At 48.3% G+C, this 11,109-nt stretch overlaps 1 pseudogene; it reads right to left on the reverse strand.

Annotated features, from left to right (window-relative positions):
* Window positions 1–10,728: 10,728 nt before the first annotated feature.
* LOC146395221 (U6 spliceosomal RNA) lies at window positions 10,729–10,829 on the reverse strand (annotated as a pseudogene).
* Between the last annotated feature and the right edge of the window lie 280 nt (window positions 10,830–11,109).

The raw sequence follows: 11,109 nt of genomic DNA on the forward strand, positions 1-11,109 counted from the left end.
ACAGAGACATGGAGAACCCGATCCTCAGTGAGTCCAGACACAGGGTGAGTGATTCTAATTTAAAATCTTGGGTTCAAGTCTCAATCTGGGTTTTGGGTGGGTTTGAGTCCCAGCACGTGGTGGGAGTCCCAGTCTGTGTTCTGGCTAGGTTCAGGCCGTGAATACAGTCAGTTTCATATTTAGTTCCTGACATTGTGTTCTGGTTTGATTCTTGGACGTTTGGTTCTGGAGACAGTCTGGACTCTGTCTGATGAGCCAGACTCTGTCCCTAACCAGCTGGGAGACCTCTGGCCAAAGGTTTCCTCTCTGGGTCTCCGTTTCTTCCTCTGTTGAGTGGGAAGCCATAACAATAACGTGTTAATAGCAGTGGCCGCCGGGTTGGCTACAAAGAGTAAATGAGTTGCTGGAAAGAATGTGGAAAGCGCTGGAAGAGATTAAGCATTTAAGAAAGGTGGCCCCGAGTTACGATTAAATCCCTTGTGTCTTCCCTAAGGAGGGACAGAGGCCATTCCTTGGGGACGGGGCAGGGAGGGTAAACTCCGTAGGAAGAACATTACATGGCAGGGACTGTGGCTGGACCAGGAGCTGCCTCGGGCTGGTTTCTCGCTCTGCAGATGTGCTCTTGACACATAAGAGTAGCATTTTGACAGTATCAAAAGCATGGGCAGACCCTTCTCTTCTGTGGGGCTGTTACCCGGAGGTACTATGTTTGGCAGCATCTTGGGCCCATCAGATGCCAGGGTACCTATTGTCCCGAGCTGTGACAACCTAAAATGTCCCCAAGCATTGTGGGATGCCCGCTGGGGAACAAAATTCCCATCACCTGAGAACCCCTGGTCCAGAGGGGCCCCAGGGCAGTGATTCTAATTTGCCTTTTCCTTTTTTTTTTTTTTTTTTTTTTTGGCTTGCTTTTTAGGGCCACACAGGCAGCATATGGAGGTTCAGGGATCGAACCTGCAACTTCATGGTTCCTAGTCAGATCCGTTTCCGCTGTGCCACGACAGGAACACCTAATTTGCCTTTTCTAAGAGAATCATTTAACTTGTCAGGTGCCTTTTCTAGGAGAATAATTTAGCTTGTCAAAGACAGTCTTTTCCCCTCCTATTTTTCTGCGTTGAAAACGTTTATTCGGATCTGTGTGTGCTACGTGTGTTATGGAGAAACCACTCTAAAAAGAAAAGGAAAAAGTGCTATTTCCACAAAAGGGCAGCATTGTAAATAGAAATGTTTTCGTGGCACAGGATTGAGATTTATGAAGACTGGTAAAAATAGCTGTCACCTGAGGGAATTGTGTGGGCTGATGACCCACGAGCCCGGGGCCAGCTGACGTCTCCTATGGTTTTCCCCACGCCTCCTGCCTGGTCCCCAAATGCATGCTTTGTGTCCCACCCTGCACCGAGTTCTCTATCTGTCTCTGTCTCTCTCTCTTTTTTTTTTTGTCTTTTCTAGGGCTGCTTCCACTGCATATGCAGGTTTCCAGGCTAGGGGTCTAATGGGAGCTGTAGCCACCGGCCTATGCCAGAGCCACAGCAATGCGGGGTCCAAGCCACATCTGCGACCCACACCACAGCTCACAGCAACCCCAGATCCTTAATCCACTGAGCGATGCCAGGGATTGAACCCACAACCTCATGGTTCCTAGTTGGATTCGTTAACCACTGAGCCACCAAGGGAATTCCTGCACTGAGTTCTTGATTTTCTTCCAGAACCGTTTCCACCAGGGCCTCTGGAGAATCTACCCCCCAGGGAATTCTCAATTGCTAGAAATTGCCGAAAAGGCCTGGGAAACAGCAAGCCCCTCCTCGCTCTTTAATCCAGGTGGCTGATTAACTTTCGAATATTCAACAGCGGTTTTTGTGAGACCATCTTTTCAGCTCTGATCATCTGGGAATCCCATGAAAGTACAGGTTCTGATTCAGTAAAACTGAGACAGGAGCTGAGATTCAGCGTTTCCAGCAGGCTGCCCAGGGATGCTGACTCTGCCTGTCCGCAGACCACGCTGAGTATCAAGGTGCCAGCGGACAATTCTGCACAGGGTTGCCTTTTCAGCCCCTAAAACTGAAGATTTCCAGCCACTGTCTGGAAGCAGCAAAAAGTCACTTTTATCACTGGAATGATAAGCATCCAGGACAGGTTTTTGTCCGCAAAGACAGCTGTCTCCTCCAGGGTCTACAGAGGCAGGATGAAACAGGTTTCCTTTGGCCAGTGGCTTTTCTTTCCGTGCCCTCCTGTATCTCTGTTCTGTGTGCAGAACACAGGCTTCTTTCAAGAGAGGTGGCAGAGGCGGGGGCGGGGGTGGGACGGGGGCCTGGGGGAGGGGGCAGGGAAGCCTCCTCAGCATCGGTGGCGCCCAAGCAGTCCCGGCACGTGGGTGTGGGCGCACGGCGGCCACTCTGTGTGTGGTGCTGGGGGCCCTTGGAAATCCCTTCTGAATGGCCAGGAGGAGCTCGGGGGACGAGTGGCATGGGACACTGCTGTCAACTGCATCGGTTTCCCAAAGGATTGTGCAAGGGCTCACAAAAGTAGTAAGGATAACGTGCGCCCCGGGGGTCCTTTCTGAACCAGGAGATTACGGTGGAGCCTGGCCTCAACCAAAGGGTGTGGAACAACAGGGCCATTGTGGGGCGGAGCATTCATATTGAAGATAAAATATGAGCTGGGTGGTCCGGATAATGAAGGCATTTATGACTCCGGCTGAGCATATGTATGTCGCCCAGACACACAGCTTTTACCCTGGCTGAGGCTGCGCCCACGCGGTCCAGAGGGGCGAGGCTGGGATAAAGGCATCAATGATCAAAGCCACTCAGGGGGGCTAAAGAGCTGTTTATCTGTAACCTTGGTTGTACAGAGGGATGAGGAAAACCATGGTGTTGAAGACTGCCTGGGACCGGTTTCCAAGAGTGTCCTTAAAAACTCTGAGCTTCGGAGGGAAAAACACGATGCCAGAGACACAAGGGGGCAGCTGTGAAGGGCTTGGGAAGCCGGCCGATCTGGTGACCTGAGCGCAGGTCCACAGCTGGGATCTGGGAGGACAAATCCTGACTTGGCTGAGACTTGATGAATGACCTTGGATCAGTCACGAAGCTTTCATGTTTTTTGTCTGCTGGGTACAGAGGTTGGCTGTGGGCTCCGAAGTCACCAGGCCCCCTGCAGAACGTGGCTGGAAGGCCATGCTTTGCTCCAATTTGCGTATGAATTTTCCAGAACAGGAGCACCCATTGTGCCAGGTGCCATATGCCTTTATCTGCCTTAAGATGTCTCCTTTATGGTTTTTTGTTTTGTTTTCTTTTTTGGTCTTCTTGTCTTTTTAGGGCCACACCTGAGGCACATGGAGGCTCCCAGGCTAGGGGTCTAATAGGAGCTGTAGCTGCCAGCCTACACCACAACCACAGCAATGCGGGATCTGAACCGCGTCTGCGACCTATACCACAGCTCAAGGCAGTGCTGGATCCATAACCCACTGAGCGAGGCCAGGGATCAAATCCATGTCCTTCCTCATGGATGCTAGTTGGGTTTGCTAACCACTGAGCCATGACGGGAACTTCTGTTTTTTTTTTGTTTTGTTTTTGTTTTTAACATATACAATTTGATGAGTTCTGACACAAGCATATACCTGTGAAAATATCACAATTATGACAACACATAGAGACAACATTCTCCAAATTCGTTTATGTCCTTATAATCCTTCCCTGCCCCCAGCTCTCCCAGCATCGGGAACACTGATCTGCCTTCTGTCACTTTAGATTAATTTCATATCTCCCAGAATTCTTTTTTTTTTTTTTTTGTCTTTTTACCTTTTCTAGGGCCGTTCCTGCGGCATATGGAGTTTCCCAGGCTAGGGGTCTAATCACAGCTGTAGCCACCAGCCTACGCCACAGCCACAGCAACACCAGATCCGAGCCGGGTCTGCAACCTACACCGCAGCTCTCAGCAACACCTGATCCTTAACAGGAACTCCATACACATATACATTCTTTTTTATATTCTTTTCCATCACGGTCTATCCCAGGAGGTTGCATAGAGTTCCCTGTGCTGTACAGTAGGAACTTGTTCTTTATCCATTTTAAATGTAATAATTTGCATCTATTAACCCCAGACTGCCTGTTCATACCTCTCCCTCCCCCTTGGCAACCACAAGTCAATTCTCTTAAGTCTGTGAGTCTCTTTCAGTTTTGAAGATACTTTGAATTGTGCCATATTTTAAATGCCACATATAAGTGATAGCATATGATATGTGTCGTTCTATTTCTGACTTTCTTCACTTAGTATGAGAATCTCTAGGTGCATCTATGTTGCTGCAAATGGCATTATTTCATTCTTTTTCTGTGGCTGAGTAGTATTCCATTGTATATATGCACCACATCTTCTTAATCCATTCCTCTGTAGACAAACAATTAGGTTGTTTCCATGTCTTGGCTGTCATGAGTAGTCATCACAATGCTTTTAAGATCCATCCCTATCACGCATATCAGTAGACTGTTCCTTCTTACTGCTGAGTAGTATCCACTGTATATATGCACTGCGATCTGTTTATCCATGGACCTGTTCATGAACGTTTAGGTTTTGTCCAGTTTGTGGGTTTTTTTTTTTTCTTTTTAAGCTTTTTTTGGCTGCACCCAAGCCATGCAGAAGTTCTGGGACCGGGGACTGAACCTGGGCCACAGACGGGACCCAAGATACAGCAGTGACAACCCTTAACCTACTGAACCACCAGGGAAATAACCCCAGCTTGTGGTTTTCCATAAATCTGTCCTGATTCATGTTCACATCTTTACATGGACATGGGCTTTCATTTCTCCAGGAATAGAACACCTAGATCACATGAGAAGTATGTATAACTCTTTAAAGAAACTGCCAAAGTAGGAGTTCCTGTTGTGACTCAGGAAGCTGTTTAAAACTAGTATCCACAAGGATGCAGGTTCAATCCCTGGCCTCGCTCAATGGATTAAGGATCCAGCATTGCCATGAACTGTGGTGTAGGTTGCAGAAGGGCTCCGATCTGCTATGGAAGCTGAAGCTCTAATTTGGCCCTGAGCCTGGAAATGCCATATGCCACTGTTGCGGCTATGAAACAAGAGAAAGAAAGAAAAAGAAAGAAGGAAAGAAAGAAAGTGAGAGAAAGATAGAAACCGCCAACTTATTTTCCAAAGGGAAATAATTTCTACCAGCAGAGTAGGAGGGTTTAAGTTGCTCCACATCCTTGCCATCGCTTTGTATGGTCAGTCTTTTAACTCTTAGCTGTTGTAGTGGATTTGTAGCGGTTTCTCAGTATGATTTTTAATTTGCATTTCCCTAATGATTAGTGATATGGAACATCTTGGCATGAATATATTTGCCATTTAAAAATCTTCCTTGGTGAAGTATGTGTTCAAATCTTTTGTCCATTTAAAAAAAAAATTGAGTTGTTTGGATATTGAGTGGCAAGAATTGTTTAAGTATTCTAGACACAAGTCCTCTTTGGATGTATATGTTTTACAAATATTTCCTCCCGTTGTTGTGCCTCATGGCGGTGTTTTCAGAACTGAGAAGTTACAGCTGAGGAAGGCAGATGGTGCTCCGAGGCTGGTGTGGTTCATTCTAGTGTTTCAGGAGCTGTTTCTCTCCTCAGACCTGCCTTTGGTTCTTTTCCACCAGAGTGAGATGGACACATCTCAGCTGAATCTTACCTCTAGAGTTTTAGGGCCCTTATATGCCACCCCATGCAGATCCAAGCACCACCTGAACACCATACACCCCTTCTCACCCTCTGCCTGCAAGTGGTCTGCAAGCGAACAGAATGGCCCCAGCCCCCAGAACAATATTTGGGTGGATGACAGAGGAGGGACCTAAAGTTGAGCCCTGCCAGTACAACCAGCAACACATTAGGAAGGAAGTGCTTGGAGTCCTTTTATGCCACTAGTTCAAAATTGCAGGCCAGCCGTGGTCTCCAACCCCTGTCTCTACCTTATTTGAGGCTGTGTTCTCTCCTTCTACAATTTTTGTCCTTCGTAGCAATAGGGGTATTTTTTTCCCTTGTAGATCAAAGCATCCCATTGTCCCCTTTAAATAAATTATATGTGTCAATGACACCTCAGGATCATGTAGCAGTTACCACTGCTGCATAACAAATGACCCCAAACCTTATGGGTCTAAAAACCACCATTTCAGAGTTCCTGTTGTGGCTCAGTGGGTTATGAACCCAACATAGTATACTTGAGGATACAGGTTCGATCCCTGGCCTCATTCAGTGGGTTAAGGATCTGGCATTGCCAGAGCTGCAGCATTGGTTGGTTATAGATGCAGTTCAGATCCCAAGTTGCTGTGACAGTGCCATAGGCCAGCAGCTGCAGCTCTGATTCTACCCCTAGCCTGGGAACTTCCATATGCCTCATGTGTGGCCCTAAAAAGCAAAATAAATAGACTCTACTGGGGTTATGAGTCATACATGGTACATGTAGGGTTTACCCTTCCAACATCTGAACTTTTCAAATTCTGAGACGCACCTGGTCCTAAGGAATTTTGCTGAGACTGTGCACCTGTGCTTTCTGTCTCAGGAGTGAGAGGGGATGTGTTTCCTGAGGCCTGGGCGTGGAAAGTGGGAGGGGTGTCCGGTGACCCATGGGCACCCCTTGAGAGGTACCATCCTGGGTGGGGGGCTGGGAAAAGATGGGCCATCTTAAGTGCTTTAGGTGTGCCAACCTTCCAAGTCCTTCAGAAACACTTCATAGTCACCTCAGCCGGGCGGCCACATCAAATTGGTCAGACTGTGACCTGCACAAAGGTCCTTCCTTGGTCACACAAGCAGGTGGGGCTCCGTCTAAGGTGGATCACAGTCCCCAGTTGAGCATGTTCCCTGGGGCAGACTGCCTCCCTGAGGGAGGGTGCACAACCTTTGCACACAAATGCCATGTGAGGTTTCCAATCCTTTGCCTGGGTGCCCTCTCAAGGCAGAGCCCGAGGCAAGGATTTGACCAAGTGGCCAACTGGGAGGTGGCCCAGAGTCCCTGTGAGGGAGGAGGGATGCCAGTCAGGGAGGGTGACCAAGTCTGCCTCGGGAGTGTGTTAGTCGGTGGCTGACTTGGTGGGGGCTCCCTCCTGCCGGGCCCTTGGGGAGGGGTGGGCTTGGCTCAGCCCTGCCCCGCCCCATGGAGGCTGGAGGAGGAAGCGGAGGCGTGTGTCTGCCACCTGTTGCCTAGGGGCATTAAGAGCCTGTGGCTTCCTGGCTGCCCTGCAGCTCCATCCCGAGTGTGGGGAAGAGGGAGAGGCAGGCGGATGCTAGAAGGGGAAACCCGCCCACCAGCTGCAGGCAGGCTCTAGGAGGGGCAAGGGGCGAGGACCTGGCCCCAAGCCCCCACCCAGCATTAGCTCATCCCCTTTGACCACCTGCCCATAACCTACCCTCTCTTCCTCGCCTTCTTCCTGAGCGGAGGCGGCATCTCTACTCCAGCCTCAGGTGATGCCGGGTCAGATCAGCGCACAGCTAGTATTAAGGAGCAAATGCCTCCATCCTTGTTTGAGGCCCTCCCTTCGCGCTTTACGCCCACAGTTCTGGAAGATAAGAGGACAGTTTCCCTGGCCGGCTGTACAAGCGCAGGAGCAGGAGAGTTTGGCAGGAACCCCGTTCGGCCTGGGTTGAGCATCCTCGGCTGCCTCTCTGGACAGGAGGCCAGGCTGAGCCATGGTTCTGCTTGGTGTCCTTTCCTGGCAGGAAGCAAACTTTTCCTTTACGTGATGAGGCAGAGTCAGCCAGGGCCTCACTTGTGCTCCAGACACCAGCAATCTCTTGCTCCCACGATTATCAAAGGCCCAGAAGTCTGGCTGGCTCTCTCTGCCTTCCCAAAGTTGAGCACACCCACTGCTGCCCAGATGTCTGGGTGGTGTCTGGTCCTCAGGCAGTTTCGGTTCACCTCTTTTGTAGTGATGCCATCTTGGGTTAAGCAAATCTTTTAAGTAGCACTTCTTCCAAAATTTCCATACAGGCAGGGTTTAGGGGCAGCCATCTGGTTGGAAGAGGGATTAAGGCACTTGTGGTACTTAGTATGACAAGCATCTCGACACCACCCATGCTGTGTGTTACTTTGGGATGGCTTTAAAGAGGGGTGAGCAGCTATTAGAAACTAAAGGGTGCCATCCCTGGGTCCCTTGTTCCCTATGAACAGGGTCACCCTACAGGTGGAACATGGCTGGAACGTGATGCAAGAGGAGTAGAGCAAAGTCAGAGAAGGAGACCTGGACCTTTAACCACCAAATATTCATGTGACCTCTTCGGGGGTTTGCTTTTTGGTTAGTTTTGTTTTTATAGCAGCACCTGTGGCATATGGAAGTTCCCAGGCTAGGGGTCAAATTGAAGCTGCAGCTGAGGCCTACACTACAGCTACACTGACACCAGATCCAAGCTGCCTCTGCGACATACCCTGCAGCTTGCAGCAACGTGGGATCCCTAACCCACTAATCGAGGCCAGGGATCAGACCTGCATCCTCATTTGTGTATGCGTGTGTGTGTGTGTTTTAGGGCCTCACTTGAGTCACATGGAAGTTCCCAGGCTAGGGGTCGAATCAGAGCTTCAGCTGCTGGACTACACCACAGCCCCAGCAACTCACGGTCCCAGCCATGTCTGCCACCTACACCATAGCTCATGGCAATGCTGGATCCTTAACCCACTGAGTGAGGCCAGGGATCAAACCAGAGCTGCAGCTGCTGGACTATACCACAGCCCCAGCAACTCATGGTCTGCGACCTACACCATAGCTCATGGCAATGCTGGATCCTTAACCCACTGAGCGCGGCCAGGGATCAAACCAGCATCCTCACGGATACTAGTCAGGTTTGTTAACCACTGAGCCACAACAGGAATGCCATAGTTTTGTTTTTATTAGTGCATGTGTTTTTGTAGGCAAATCAGGCTATATCTCTGTTAGAAAGCATAACTCTCAATTGAACTTGGATGAAGATGTGCTGTTTCTACTGTTACAGTTTTTGCTAAATCCCTGGACCAGGCCCTGCCTCCATCTGTGTAGCTGTGAAACCATGTTTATCACATCGTCAACCAATCTGCCCAGACTTCAGAATTTATAATTCTCAGTAGTTCACTGAGTGAAAGCAAACATGTTACCAGAAATCCACTGTCAAAAACGATTTAATGTTGGTGAACAAAAAAAGAGAAGCTAACATGCCCAACTCAAACCAAAATTCTTCCCCACAGGATAAATGCAATTTGGTGACATAACGAACAGAATTCTTTTCTGCTTCTATACCTGCATTTTATTTCATTTTGTCTTTTTGCCATTTCTTGGGCCGCTCCTGAGGCATATGGAGGTTCCCAGGCTAGGGGTTGAATCGGAGCTGTAGCCACCGGCCTACGCCAGAGGCACAGAAACACAGGATCCGAGCCGCATCTGCGACCTACACCACAGCTCACGGCGACGCCGGATCGTTAACCCACTGAGCAAGGGCAGGGACTGAACCCACAACCTCATGGTTCCTAGTTGGATTCGTTAACCACTGAGCCACGATGGGAACTCCTGCATTTTAGAAGTGGAATCATCTGCCTTCACAAGAAACCTAGGTTTTAAGACACAAAAGTGAAACAACTTTATGGGGTTTAAAGCATGTAGGTCTTGCCAAGGTGAAGGGATGTGTCAGTGGCAAACACGAGGTGTCTTGCAGATGGATTTTTTTTTTTTTTTTTTGCCATCTCCACACAGATGTCAGGGAAATGTTTGTTTTTATGTAGTTCAGTCCCCAAAAGTCCTTGGGGAATTTAGTGGCCTGAAAACTAGCCATTTCAAACCATTCCTTGAAATAGTGCCAGTCTTTTGACTTTTAGTGCTGATGCTGTGAGCTACATTATGCCACTTATGTGTCCCTTTATCAAAGAAAATGCAATTCAAGCAGAAGCCCTCCAGTTCTGGCTATTAACAGTGTGGCAGGCCAAGGCAGGAGGCCAAGGCCATGTTCAGAAAAACCCCAACTTCAAATGCTCCATGTCACTGTCTCCATAAATCCCCGTATTCCAAATCCAGAGCGTAAACTATCGAAAGAAGTCCATAAGCATCGGACGACTGGACCCAAAGCCCATCAAATCAACAACAGATTCTACTACAGTTTATTATAAAACATGTGCACATGAGCCCACGTTCTTTATTTATTCCTGCTGTTTTTGTGTATATGGGTTTTGTCTTTTGAGTCATAAAGCTTCTGCCCATTTCCCGGATGTAAATGCCTATTCAATTGTGACTACAGAGTCATGAGATGGTGCAGATGTGGTGACAAAATTCCCAAGGACAAAAATTCCAAGTGCAGCTGAATGTGGTTCAAATTGAATAAGTTTTTTTTCTTCTTCTTTTTAGGCCTGCACCCACAGCATATAGAGGTTTCCAGGCTAGGGGTCAAATTGGAGCTACAGCTGCTGACCTACACCACAGTCACAGCAACATCAGATCCGAGCCGAGTCTGCAAACTACACAGTTCATGGCAGGGCCATATCCTTAAACTGTGTGAGGCCAGGGATTGAACCTGAAACCTCATGGTTCCTAGTCGGATTAATTTCCTCTGCGCCACAACAGGAAGTCCTGTTTGTTTTTTTGTTTTTTTTTTTTTAACATGGAATGTTGATCTTTTAAAATTATAGTTGATTTACAATGTTGTGCCAATTTCTGCTGTACCGCAAAATGACCCAGCCATACACATATATACATTCTTTTTTTCATACTATCTTCCATCATGGTCTGTCCCAAGATATTGGACACAAAAATACAGAACGCTTCATGAATTTGCATCATCCTTGCACAGGGGCCATGCTAACCTCTGTATTATTCCAATTTTAGTGTATGTGTTCTGAAGCTAGCACTGAATTTATTTCTTAACCTAAATGTATCTAAGTGATTGGTGGTGATGCCAGCAGACACTGACAAAAGGTTGGGATTTTTAAGAATTACACATTGTTTTTCTAAGTTTATTTTTTCTCACCTGTCCTTTTCTTGCCGGGGGGCCTGTAGAATCATCTCTCTATTCTCGGTGGTTGGAGGGGATGCTGGGGTGCCCCACTCAGGTCCGCTCGATGAGGTGCTCATGCCCCAGCTGCTGGGAGAGTTGGTAATCACGGCCAAGACCCTTTCCAGAACTAACCT

The sequence above is a fragment of the Sus scrofa genome, chromosome 17 (genome assembly GCF_054392235.1).
Source record: "Sus scrofa isolate SSC_HxYL_T2T_F1_AM1 chromosome 17, Sscrofa_HxYL_maternal_Yorkshire_Landrace_v2.0, whole genome shotgun sequence".
NCBI lineage: Eukaryota > Metazoa > Chordata > Mammalia > Artiodactyla > Suidae > Sus > Sus scrofa.